The sequence below is a fragment of the Coregonus clupeaformis genome, chromosome 16, assembly GCF_020615455.1.
Source record: "Coregonus clupeaformis isolate EN_2021a chromosome 16, ASM2061545v1, whole genome shotgun sequence".
Taxonomy (NCBI): Eukaryota; Metazoa; Chordata; class Actinopteri; order Salmoniformes; family Salmonidae; genus Coregonus; species Coregonus clupeaformis.
The window spans coordinates 58,241,748-58,253,621 of NC_059207.1; the positions used below are offsets into that span (position 1 = coordinate 58,241,748).

At 42.3% G+C, this 11,874-nt stretch overlaps 1 protein-coding gene across 4 annotated transcripts in view; it reads right to left on the bottom strand.

Annotated features, from left to right (window-relative positions):
• Positions 1 to 10,939, bottom strand: part of LOC121584597 (dematin) — a 77,413-nt gene extending 66,474 nt beyond the window's left edge. For all 4 annotated transcript variants that reach the window (XM_041900567.2, XM_045225806.1, XM_041900568.2 and 1 more), the window contains exon 1: positions 10,726 to 10,939. The gene's annotated coding sequence lies outside the window, so the exon portion shown is untranslated. The remainder of the gene's footprint in view (positions 1 to 10,725) is intronic.
• Positions 10,940 to 11,874: the final 935 nt, after the last annotated feature.

The following is an 11,874-nucleotide window of genomic DNA, read 5'->3' on the forward strand; positions in this document are numbered from 1 at the left end:
AAGCCACTCTTCAGTAAAAGGCACATGACAGCCCGCTTGGAGTTTGCCAAAAGGCAAACAACCCTAAGCACACAGCCAAGAAAATGCAGGAGTGGCTTCGGGACAAGTCTCTGAATGTCCTTGAGTGGCCCAGCCAGAGCCCGGACTTGAACCCGATCGAACATCTCTGGAGAGACCTGAAAATAGCTGTGCAGCAACGCTCCCCATCCAACCTGACAGAGCTTGAGAGGATCTGCAGAGAAGAATGGGAGAAACTCCTCATACCCAAGAAGACTCAATGCTGTAATCCCTGCCAAAGATGCTTCAACAAAGTACTGAGTAAAGGGTCTCAATACTTATGTAAATGTGATATTTTATTTTTAATAAATTAGCAACAATTTCTAAAACCTGTTTTTGCATTGTCATTATGGGGTATTGTGTGTAGATTGATGAGGGGGAAAAAACAATTTAATCAACTTTAGAATAAGGCTGTAACGTAACAAAATGTGCAAAAAGTCAAGGGTTCTAAATACTTTCCGAAGGCACTGTATATGGAAAATTTATAAAGCCTGGCACATTTAACAGTTAGGCTATTCTACGGAGCACTGAAGATTATGTTTCAGAACCGTGGACAGCGACCGTATCCAACACGGGAGAAAACGCATTTGTTATAAAATAATATTCAATTTATGCACCATTATTTTTACATAATATAACCATATACAATTTCAGTATCACGTCTTAGAGTGATGGACTGTGCCATCCCCGTGGCCTCTGCAATGGATTAGTCCACAGACAGGCGCGAATCAGACAGGTGTCTTGTGCACCATGAAAACATTTATAAAAATTGCGACTGCTCAACTAAAGAAATCTTGGTCAACCAACAGCCTATCGACCAAACAATCGACAAGTTGACTAAATGGGGTCAGCCGTTGTGATGAGGTGATGTTGAAGGAGTCAGGGTAAATCTCAGAACAACAGGCTTTATTCCGCAACTACAGAGTTACGCAGGAACGCCTGCCCCAACCAGGAGAGGAGGCAGCTTCGGAGGAAGTCATGACAGCCCTACGGGATACAGCCACTATATTATGGTCACTACATCCAATGGGTGTGGATACAGCTTTAGAACAAAGTTCTGCAGCATTATTAAAGATATTATCCATCAACTTGATGATCCCATGTACTGTTTGTAAGCACTCTGGTAGGTTGATTGATAACCTGAGCCAGATTACAGGCACTGGTTACAGTGAGAAGTTTCCTCTTGAGTGGACAGCTTGATGAAAACCAGTCTACAGTATATTCAGGTCACCCAGAAAATAGGCTCCTTTGTTAACATCACACACATTATCAAGCATTTCACACATATTATCCAGAGACTGACTGTTAGCACTTGGTGGCAGCTCATTGAGCTTATTTTTGCTGATTTCATGGGGCTAAATATGACAAACAATCTGTTTCCCTTCCATTTGGGACTTATTGTACTGATCAACCACATTTGCATAGAAGTAGCAATCTTTTATTTTATAAAGTGTGCGATGTCTCTTTATCCTAGTAATGACGTCATGTAAACTAGCAATGTAAATTAGCCTACAAAGCTGGAAGCTGGTACCGGTATCTTCTTTCTTTGTAAAGTGTTCTAGCATGTATGGACATTGTTTTGCAAACAGTAATTAACAGTTTCAACATTTGTGACTCATTTCAGTAAACTAGGCGTATGTCATGTCACGGGTCACTACTTCACAGGAGAGCCATTTGAACGTAAACTTTTTTTAAAAATCAAAATGCGTTCTTTGGCAGAAATGCCTTCTGGAACATGTGAACTTTCATGTACCTTAATAATAAACTTGTATGCCATCTGTAAATACAAATAAAATTGTTAAATTACGAGCCTAGTTAGCCACAGAAAAAGACAGCAACCTTCCCGCTAGCCATGATTGGCTGAGATAATGAGCGGGCTGGACATGCCGAGAGATTCGTTTGGATTGGTCTGCCATATAGCACGCTTCTGTCTATGAGCTAGTCAGTATGTGTAGGTAATCCTGTCTAACAAGGCTTTTTTTTAAATATATCGCTTAGTAGAACTGCATAAGTGTTGCTCTCCACTTTCTGGAGGACCGAGTTTTGAAATCAGTGGAATTACAGTATGATAGCTAAGGAGATGGAGAAAACACCTGTCTCTGGATTACATCTTCAAACTAAGGGCAACCATGGCATCCGTGACAGGGAGAGGCGTCCAACCATGACGTATATGGGTAAGATAGTCTAGCTAGCTACATTTTCAGATATTACACGTTTCTAATTTTGACAGAAAGTTGTTTTCATTTCAAGTTAAAGTGTACTGTTAGATAGCTAGCTAACGTTAGCTGTTTGGCTCGCTAGCTAACATTACGTGTATGATCTTATTATTCATATCTCAGAGCCATTTGCTTGGCTAGTTATAGCCTAGTGTTAGCTAGCTAACATTGAACCTAGTTGGTTAGCTACCTGCAGATTCATGCAGGGTAGTAATGTCATGAGTTGAGATTATGGTTCATTGTTTAGGTAGCTAGCTACATGTCTTAACAAAAGACTCCACTATGCAAGTAACCATTTCAATAGAATGTTCATGATGGTAAATTCGCTCTGGCTATCTACTCCGATTTCAGAGCACTCTTGTCTGAGTGTGCCAGAGCGCAGAATAACTGATGAATTTACGAACGCTCAACACCGCTCTGGGTTTACGGTCGGGGCTATAGCTTAAGAGGGTGTGAACAATGCTGAATGGGTGTAGACAAAAAAGAGCTCTCCAGTGGGTGTACCAAAACATTCAAAGGCCATTTTCTCAAAAGTGAGGTTACAAGTTTATCAACTTTCAAAGCTGAATTACTTTCCCATTGTTCCTCAACTGTACTGTATGATAAACCATTTTCTAGCTCTGAGTCTCTACTTTTATCCAATGTAAAAAAACACAATTTCAGATTTTGCTACATAAGACCGAATCGAGCCGGTCCGTCACATTTATACATGCAATGTTACAAATTTGGTATATGTGGTCCTCTGTAGCTCAGCTGGTAGAGCACGGCGCTTGTAACGCCAAGGTAGTGGGTTCGATCCCCGGGACCACCCATACACAAAAATGTATGCACGCATTACTGTAAGTCGCTTTGGATAAAAGCGTCTGCTAAATGGCATATTATTATTATTCAACCCCTCACACCGCAGTCCACAATGTTCATGCAACCAGGGCAGGTGGGAAAAAAAGGTGAAAGAAAAGCCTGTTCTGTGTGATGCATCATTGATATGATCGCATATCCAGCTAGCTAACTATTTAGCCAAGCCAAACAAACTGACTTGCCATTAGTCCAGCAACTCCATGGGTCAAAACCACCAGATATTGTACAGTGGCTTGCGAAAGTATTCACCCCTTTTGGCATTTTTCCTGTTTTGTTGCCTTACAACCTAGAATTAAAATTGATTTTGGGGTGTTTGTATCATTTGATTTACACAACATGCCTACCACTTTGAAGATGCAAAATATTTTTGGGAGTGAAACAAACAAGAAATAAGACAAAAAAACAGAACTTGAGCGTGCTAACTATTCACCCCCCCAAAGTCAATAGTTTGTAGAGCCACCTTTTGCAGCAATTACAGCTGCAAGTCTCTTGGGGTATGTATCTATAAGCTTGGCACATCTAGCCAATGGGATTTTTGCCCATTCTTCAAGGCAAAACTGCTCCAGCTCCTTCAAGTTGGATAGGTTCCGCTGGTGTACAGCAATCTTTAAGTCATACCACAGATTCTCAATTGGATCGAGGTCTGGGCTTTGACTAGGCCATTCCAATACATTTAAATGCTTCCCCTTAAACCACTCGAGTGTTGCTTTAGCAGCATGCTTAGGGTCATTGTCCTGCTGGAAGGTGAACCTCCGTCCCAGTCTCAAATCTCTGGAAGACTGAAACAGGTTTCCCTCAAGAATTTCCCTGTATTTAGCACCATCCATCATTCCTTCAATTCTGACCAGTTTCCCAGTCCCCACAGCATGATGCTGCTACCACCATGCTTCACTGTGGGGATGGTGTTCTCGGGGTAATGAGAGGTGTTGGGTTTGCGCTAGACATAGCGTTTTCCTTGATGGCCAAAAAGCTTAATTTTAGTCTCATCTGACCACTAAACGTGTTTTCTTATTTTTTTCATTAAGCAATGGCTTTTTCTAGCCACTCTTCCATAAAGCCCAACTCTGTGGAGTGTACGGCTTAAAGTGGTCCTATGGACAGATACTCCAATCTCCACTGTGGAGCTTTGCAGCTCCTTCAGGGTTATCTTAGGTCTCTTTGTTGCCTCTCTGATTAATGCCCTCCTTACCTGGACCGTGAGTTTTGGTGGGCGGCCCTCTCTTGGCAGGTTTGTTGTGATGCCATATTCTTTCCATTTTTTAAGAATGGATTTAATGGTGCTCCGTGGGATGTTCAAAGTTTCTGATATTTTTTTTATAACCCAACCCTGACATGTACTTCTCCACAACTTTGTCCCTGACCTGTTTGGAGAGCTCCTTGGTCTTCAGGGTGCCGCTTGCTTGGTGGTGCCCCTTGCTTAGTGGTGTTGCAGACTCTGGGGCCTTTCAGAACAGGTGTATATATACTGAGATCATGTGACAATTAGATTGCACACAGGTGGACTTTATTTAACTAATTATGGGACTTCTGAAGGTAATTGGTTGCACCAGATCTTATTTGGGGCCTTCATAGCAAAGGGGGTGAATAATTTTTTTTTTAAAGAATTTTTTTAAACAAGTCATTTTTTTCATTTCACTTTACCAATCACTAACTATTTTGTGTATGTCCATTACATGAAATCCAAATAAAAATCCATTTAAATTACAGGTTGTAATGCAACAAAATATGAAAAACGCCAAGGGGGCTGAATACTTTTGCAAGGCACTGTGTGTGTGTGTGTGTATATGTGTATATATATGTACAGTGGGGGAAAAAAGTATTTAGTCAGCCACCAATTGTGCAAGTTCTCCCACTTAAAAAGATGAGAGAGGCCTGTAATTTTCATCATAGGTACACGTCAACTATGACAGACAAAATGAGGAAAAAAAATCCAGAAAATCACATTGTAGGATTTTTAATGAATTTATTTGCAAATTATGGTGGAAAATAAGTATTTAGTCAATAACAAAAGTTTCTCAATACTTTGTTATATACCCTTTGTTGGCAATGACACAGGTCAAACGTTTTCTGTAAGTCTTCACAAGGTTTTCACACACTGTTGCTGGTATTTTGGCCCATTCCTCCATGCAGATCTCCTCTAGAGCAGTGATGTTTTGGGGCTGTCGCTGGGCAACACGGACTTTCAACTCCCCTCCAAAGATTTTCTATGGGGTTGAGATCTGGAGACTGGCTAGGCCACTCCAGGACCTTGAAATGCTTCTTACGAAGCCACTCCTTCGTTGCCCGGGCGGTGTGTTTGGGATCATTGTCATGCTGAAAGACCCAGCCACGTTTCATCTTCAATGCCCTTGCTGATGGAAGGAGGTTTTCACTCAAAATCTCACGATACATGGCCCCATTTATTCTTTCCTTTACACGGATCAGTCGTCCTGGTCCCTTTGCAGAAAAACAGCCCCAAAGCATGATGTTTCCACCCCCATGCTTCACAGTTAGGTATGGTGTTCTTTGGATGCAACTCAGCATTCTTTGTCCTCCAAACACGACGAGTTGAGTTTTTACCAAAAAGTTCTATTTTGGTTTCATCTGACCATATGACATTCTCCCAATCCTCTTCTGGATCATCCAAATGCACTCTAGCAAACTTCAGACGGGCCTGGACATGTACTGGCTTAAGCAGGGGGACACGTCTGGCACTGCAGGATTTGAGTCCCTGGCGGCGTAGTGTGTTACTGATGGTAGGCTTTGTTACTTTGGTCCCAGCTCTCTGCAGGTCATTCACTAGGTCCCCCCGTGTGGTTCTGGGATTTTTGCTCACCGTTCTTGTGATCATTTTGACCCCCACGGGGTGAGATCTTGCGTGGAGCCCCAGATCGAGGGAGATTATCAGTGGTCTTGTATGTCTTCCATTTCCTAATAATTGCTCCCACAGTTGATTTCTTCAAACCAAGCTGCTTACCTATTGCAGATTCAGTCTTCCCAGCCTGGTGCAGGTCTACAATTTTGTTTCTGGTGTCCTTTGACAGCTCTTTGGTCTTGGCCATAGCGGAGTTTGGAGTGTGACTGTTTGAGGTTGTGGACAGGTGTCTTTTATACTGATAACAAGTTCAAACAGGTGCCATTAATACAGGTAACGAGTGCAGGACAGAGGAGCCTCTTAAAGAAGAAGTTAAAGGTCTGTGAGAGCCAGAAATCTTGCTTGTTTGTAGGTGACCAAATACTTATTTTCCACCATAATTTGCAAATAAATTCATTAAAAATCCTACAATGTGATTTTCTGGAGAAGAAAAATCTCAATTTGTCTGTCATAGTTGACGTGTACCTATGATGAAAATTACAGGCCTCTCTCATCTTTTTAAGTGGGAGAACTTGCACAATTGGTGGCTGACTAAATACTTTTTTTCCCCACTGTATATATATATATATACTACCGTTCAAAAGGTTGTGGTAACTTAGAAATGTCCTTGTTTTCGAAAGAAAAACAATTTATTTGTCCATTAAAATAACATCAAATTGATCAGAAATACAGTGTAGACATTGTTAATGTTGTAAATGGCTATTGTAGCTGGAAATGGCAGATTTTTTATGGAATATCTACATAGGCGTACAGAGGCCCATTATCAGCAATACTTTTGCAAGGCACTGTAACCTTGTTGAACGTGACGTTATGAAATGCTTTTAGAACATAATATTATATGTTTTTCGAGTGCCTAGCACATGCTTAGATAGATGTGGCCGCAGCCATATTGAAACAACATCATGGTAATGCGTCCGCGCGCCTACTATACTCATGGCTTTTTGATCAACAACAATAAAATACTAACAATCATGTTTTTTATGTTAACAAGCATGTATAGTCCGGTCAAAAATAACTCATTCAGCTGTAGGCTACATTACAGTGATTTTCAAATGGGCAGGGGCATCGGATCTACTCTTAAATGCATTATGTTCACAAAACAAAGCAGCTAGCTAGCATCAAATACGTATAGTCCAGTCAAAAACCCACTTGCACATGTTTTTGTGTTCATTCATGAGCAAGTTCTAGCTGTGTTAAACATTACAGTAGTTTTGACATGGGTATCGGATCGTACTGTGTTAGCCAATGTTATCCAAAAAGCTAGCTAACAGCAAACAAGTGTAAGGTTAGTAAGTTAACTGCATGGTAATGCCCACAATAATAAAGTCACTTTTGCAGGAAGATTGTGTACACTATGCATAAAACGGTATTCAATATGGTTTGCAGTGAGGGACTTAATTCAAAAGCCAAAAATAGTTAATATTCAATTGCCAAAACATTGAAAATATTCCATTGTCTCTGTCAGGTCCACATTGGGTAGGCATCAATAGAAAAATAGGAAATAACTATGAAATAATAAAATATTTCAGTTGTGTATATTATACTGAACAAAAATGCAACATGCAACAATTTCAAAGATTTTACTGAGTTACAGTTCATATAAGGAAATCAGTAAATTGAAATAAATAAATTAGGACCTAATCTATGGATTTCACATGACTGGGCCTGGCTCCCCAGTGGGTGGGACTGGCTGCCAAGTGGGTGGGCCTATGCCCTCCAAGGCCCACCCACTTGGCAGCCAGGCCCACCCACTGGGGAGCCAGGCCCAGCCAATCAGAATGAGTTTTTCCCCACAAAAGGGCTTTCTTACAGACAGAAATACTCCTCAACATTCTCTAAAATGATGTTGGAGGCAGCTTATGGTAGTGAAATGAACATTCAATTATCTGGCAACCGCTATGGTGAACATTCCTGCAGTCAATATAACATTTGCACGCTCCCTCAAAACTTGAGTCATCTGCGGCATTGTGTTGTGTGACAAAACGGCACATTTCAATTCATGAAACATGGGACCAACACTTTACATGTTGCGTTTATATTTTGGTTCAGTTTACTTCGTTTTTATTGGATTACTTTACTATTTTTCATCCCTTAAAGTCATCATCTCATCTCTGCGAATCTGCACTCCCCATACCGTTCTGTTTTGTCATCCTTTTCAGCTAGGCTAGCTGCAGAGCCGTCTGAAGACATCTTTATACTAGTTCTTCAAAGAAGATAAGGCATACTTTCACAAACTGTCTCTATCCCTCTCTCTAGTCGTGTCTTCACTGACATTTTCAACCTCTCCCTGTCTGTCTCCCTGTCTCCCTGCACCAACATGTTTCAAGCAGACCACCATAGTCCCTGTGTCACAAAAACACGAAGGTAACCTGCTTAAATGACTACCAACCTGTAGCACTCACGTCTGTAGCCACGAAGTGCATTGAAAGGCTGGTCATGGCTCACATCAAGACCATTATTCCAGAAGCCCTAGACCCTCGCCAATTTGCATACCGCCCCAACAGATCCACAGATTATGCAATCTCTATTGCGCTCCACACTGCCCTTTCACACCTGGACAAAAGGAACACCTATGTGAGAATGCTATTCATTGACTACAGTTCAGAGTTCAACACCATAGTGCCCTCAAAGCTCATCACTAAGCTAAGGACCCTGGGACTAAACACCTCCCTCTGCAACTGGATCCTGGACTTCCTGACGGGCCGCCCCAGGTGATAAGGGTAGGTAACAACACATCCGCCACGCTGATCCTCAATACGGGGGCCCCTCAGGGGTGCATGCTCAGTCCCCTCCTGTACTCCCTGTTCACTCTTGACTGCATGGCTAGGCACAACTCCAACACCATCATTAAGTTTGCCGATGACACAACAGTGGTAGGCCTGATCACCGACAACGACGAGACAGCCTATAGGGAGGAGGTCAGAGACCTGGCCGTTTGGTGCCAGGACAACAACCTCTCCCTCAACGTGATCAAGACAAAGGAGATGACTGTGGACTACAGGAAAAAGAAGAGGACCGAGCACGCCCCCATTCTCATCGATGAGGCTGTAGTGGAGCAGGTTGAGAGCTTCAAGTTCCTTGGTGTCCACATCACCAACAAACTAACATGGTCCAAGCACACCAAGACAGTCGTGAAGAGGGCACAACAAAATCTATTCCCCCTAAGGAGACTGAAAAGATTTGGCATGGGTCCTTAGATCCTCAAAAGGTTCTACAGCTGCACCATCGAGAGCATCCTGACTGGTTGCATCACTGCCTGGTATGGCAACTGCTCGGCCTCCGACCGCAAGGCACTACAGAGGGTAGTGCGTACAGCACAGTACATCACTGGGGCCAAGCTTCCTGCCATCCAGGACCTCTATACCAGGCGGTATCAGAGGAAGGCCCTAAAAATTGTCAAAGACTCCAGCCACCCTAGTCAGAGACTGTTCTCTCTGCTACCGCACAGTAAGCGGTACTGGAAATTAGTTTCCATGGCCAAGTAGCCACACATAAGTCTAAAATCACTATGCACAATGCCAAGTGTCGGCTGGAGTGGTGTAAAGCTCGCCGCCATTGGACTCTGGAGCAGTGGAAATGCGATCTTTGGATTGATGAAGATTGATCAATCACACTTCACCATCTGGCAGTCCGATAGACGAATCTGGGGGTTTGTGGATGCAAGGAGAACGCTACCTGCCCGAAAGCATAGTGCCAACTGTATCTTAATACTACAGCATACAATGACATTCTAGACGATTCTGTGCTTCCAACTCTGTGGCAACAGTTTGAGAAAAACCCTTTCCTGTTTCAGCATGACAATGCCCCCGTGCACAAAGCGAGGTCCATACAGAAATGGTTTGTCGAGACCGGTGTGGAAGACCTTGACTGGCCTGGACAGAGCCCTGACCTCAACCCCATCGAACCCCTTTGGGATGAATTGGAACGCCGACTGCGAGCCAGGACAAATTGCCCAACATCTGTGCACGACCTCACTAATGCTCTTGTGGCTGAATGGAAGCAAGTCCCCGCAGCAATGTTCCAACATCTGGTGGAAAGCCTTCCCAGAAGAGTGGAGGCTGTTATAGCAGCAACTCCATATTAATGCCCATGACTTTGGAATGAGATGTTCGTTGAGCAGGTGTCCACATACTTTTGGTCATGTAGTGCATAAGATAATGCATACATCTCAAATCAGCTATATGCTTTTATAAAAAAGCAATTGAATCATTCAGAGCAAGAAGGCATGGCCCGGGATAAAAACTCGGTTAAAAGCTTAAGCTTTCTAGTTGCTTCATAGCATTATTTCAAGAGCCTGGCTAACCATTGAATGGGACCTGTCCCGATCTCTCGCTGATGTTGTTATGTAAAAGCATCGTCTCGCATAATCCATCCATCCCCATGCACACAATACATCACGATTCACGACTCTTACCATAGTCTATTTATTAGGTAAAATATAGTAACATGAATGGTGTAAATTAATAAATGATACCTATAGATTGGTCATATTCGGTATTACATATCCTATAGTAGGTTCCAGTAACATGTCTGCATGATGCGCGTCTCGGCGACCTGTATGACAAGCAGCAGCATCGCATTAATCCGAAACCGGGTACCACAATCCGCCTCCAATGTCAGAATGAGTATTCTGAGCTAAATGTAATGTCAGTTTCGACCAACATAATATGACAGACTATATTGGCTATGCATGATAGACACATTTGATATGGACACAAAACATAAAAAGCGCTCTCTCACCTGAAAATTGTCGTCTTCCAGATGATCAGTTTCCTCCCACAGTGTATTAAAGCATACAAGTGTATCCCTTTTTCATTACATGTTCTTTCCAAAAAGCTAAAATAAAATCGAAAGTTCTCGACGCAGTAGTTTCATCTAACAATATTTGTGTACAGCAGCTATGCCTGGCACCGGGGACAAGCTGAGGCTGCTGCTGTGACTGATAGCAGCAATGTTTTCGTTGCTCCCCCCCTCGCGAAGCTGGTCCAATCCACTTTCAGTAACCGGGGGATTTGCTGTAGCTGTAGTCTGAAAATTACATCGCACTATTCTATTCGCGTGCTTGAAATATCGACCGATCGTCACAAATAAATGTCGAAATGGAAACTGTTGCGCAATGTATCCTTTCATACATTCTATAATTTCTTGCAAAATAATAACAGATTATCCTCAACACTGCATCTGGCCACATTACACTGTGGGCCACAGGGCCAACACCATTAACAAAAAGGTAAACAATGGAGCAAAATAATCTCACGATATATTCACATGCAAATAACACTTGATTTCTATCAAATAGGAGGTCCTGTTTCAATGAACCTACAAGCCTGAGATGGAAATGTGATTTTTGCAAGTCACAACAACCCAACCCATGAGAGCCTGGGGTCAAGGCCAGGTATTTGCCATTACTGACAGCAACCCTGGAGTAATTAGGGTTAAGTGCTTTGGTCAAAGGCAAATCGACAGATTTTTCACCTTGTCAGCTCAGGGATTCAAACTAGCAACCTTTCTGTTACTGGCCCAAAGCTCTAACCACTAAGCTACCTGCCTCCCATGATACATATGTAATGCTCAGCTATATGTCAATGAGGGCAACATTACTTTGTTAGTTTACAACAAAATCATACCAATTGCTTTGGCAAAAGGTCCTTATAGATTTTTTTTTAAATGATAAGACCTATGTACTTTCGTCACCATTATGGTATTTAAAGTCATTTTCTTTCAAATCAAAGGGTAGGCTATATTTTATTAAATTAAGTCTGATTGTGTGGAGACACCTGTTTCTATGTGTTTCATCTTAAACTGTAGAAATGTAGCTGTAGGCTACTATTTGATTACCACACCAATTTCATTTTTTCCCCACATCCAGTGTTTTCATACAATTGCTTG